The 2,216-nt window shown below is 37.4% G+C and overlaps 1 long non-coding RNA gene across 1 annotated transcript in view; it reads left to right on the forward strand.

Moving 5' to 3' along the window:
* Window positions 1-2,216, forward strand: part of LOC117955345 — a 24,972-nt gene that overhangs the window by 4,685 nt on the left and 18,071 nt on the right. The gene's annotated exons all lie outside the window — the stretch shown is intronic.

The raw sequence follows: 2,216 nt of genomic DNA on the forward strand, positions 1-2,216 counted from the left end.
GAGTCATTGTCTGGGGCCTTTACTCTGCTCTTGTCCTTAAGGCTTATTAATACAGTTTATTAATTAATACTGGGTACGGCGCCTTGCTCAAGAGCACCTGGCAGTGCTCAGGAGGTGAAGTGGCATCTGTCCAGCCACCAATCCACACTCTGGTCCATACGGGGAATTGAACTGACGACCCTCCGGTTCCTAACCCGGCTCCCTAGGGACTGGGCTACTGCTATCCCCTGAATGCAGAGACAGCAGCGTACCAGATGGTGACGGAGCAGGTGAGGACAGACTCCATGATGGCAGCGTAGAGGTCCACCATCACAGTCTTTGACAGGTTGAACTTCTCAGTACGTCCTCTGTTGTGTCCAGGAAGCAGAAGGACTACACAACGTAGACTGTGGAGTCCCCCAGGGTGACGGGGACGAGGGACGCTGCGTCCTTTCTTAAGTCCACAACCATCTCCACTGTCTAAAGACGCATTGGCTCCAAGTTGTTGTGATTGCACCAGGTGGTCCATCCCCCACCTGTAGGCAGTCTCATCCCTGCCAGATGGGGGGGGGGGGGGGCAAACGTGACGGTCTTGACGGACTGGTGACTGTGACTGGAGGTGCAGCTGCTGGTCTGCAGGGAGAAGAGCAGAGGGGGACAGCATGCAGCCTTGGGACATTCAGAGAGGGATTACATTTACAAGTATTAGAAACATACAATACTATGATTTTTTATATTTTTCAACATACAATACTATGACTTTTTTTAAATTTTGCAACATACAATACCATGATTTTTTAATATTTTTCAACATGCTATACTATGACTTTTTATGATATTTTTCGACTTACAATACTATAATTTTTTTTATATTTTTCATCATGCTATACTATGAGTTTTTATGATATTTTTCATATTTTTTTTAAACACAATACTATGACTTTTTTTAAACTTTTCCGACATACAATACTATGACTTTTTATGACATTTTTTGACATACAATACTGTGATTTTTTATGTTTTTAAACATGCTATACTATGACTTTTTACGAGATTTTTTGACATAAAACACTATGATTTTTTAATATTTTTCAACATGCTATACTTTTCCTTCTTTTTGACAAACCAGACAATGACGTTTTTATGACTTTATTTGGAGGAACGGTGGCTTGGTGGTTAGCACTTTGACTTTTATCCCTTTCCTTTGACATACTAAACTACCACTATTTTCAACATAATGTACTATTACTTTGTTTTAACTTTTTGTTATGTTTATGTTTTATACCATGAGTTTTTAACTTTTTTTAACATGCTATATAATGATTTTGTCATCCCTTTTTTTGAAATAGCATACTGACTTTTTTTAGATATACCATACAATGACTTTTTCACTTATTTCAACATACAATACTATGACTTTTTTATTATTATTTTCGTCATGACATTTTTCGACACGCTACACTCTGACAAGCAAGACAAACAAGTAAGCACAGGTGATGGCAAGGCATTAAAGAAGATAATACACAAAGGAGACAAGAGAAAGGAGAGTACCACAGAGGCCACACTGAAAGCACATGTCAGGCACAACATGGAGGCAGGCAGCAGAGATGGAGCGGCAGCAACGACAATTTGTTGTCACTTTTTTAACATATTATGACTTTTTCTTTTAACATACTACACCATGATTTTTTTCATGACTTCTGTGACGTACTACACTATGATATAGTATGACTTTTTTCACTTATTTCAACATGCTAAGACTTTCTTTATCACTGTTTTTCAACATATTTCACAATTCAATTAAACTGTATTCAAAGCATCAAGAGTTATCTGGAGACCCTTTACAGGTAGAGCAGGTCTAGACCACACTCTATAATTAACACCGACCCAACAGTTCTAGTAGTTCCCTCCAGAGCAAGCAACAGTGTGACAATGGCGAGGAAAATCTTCCTCTTACAATGACTTTTTAGAACTTTTTTGACGTATTATACTGTGACTTTTTCTTCCCGACATGCTGTTTCAAGACTTTCAACAAATCATGATATTGTTTCCCTTTTTTGACTTTTTCTAGCTATGTTATACAATTACTTTTTCAACTTACTATACTATGACTTTTTACACTTATTTCAACATACTTTACTTTGACTTTTTCATGACTTTTTAATAACTTTTTTACATAGTAAACTATGACTTTTTTATAACATTTTTGACTATGACTTTTTCTTCCCATGCTCATG

The sequence above is a fragment of the Etheostoma cragini genome, chromosome 13 (assembly GCF_013103735.1).
Source record: "Etheostoma cragini isolate CJK2018 chromosome 13, CSU_Ecrag_1.0, whole genome shotgun sequence".
Lineage (NCBI taxonomy): Eukaryota > Metazoa > Chordata > Actinopteri > Perciformes > Percidae > Etheostoma > Etheostoma cragini.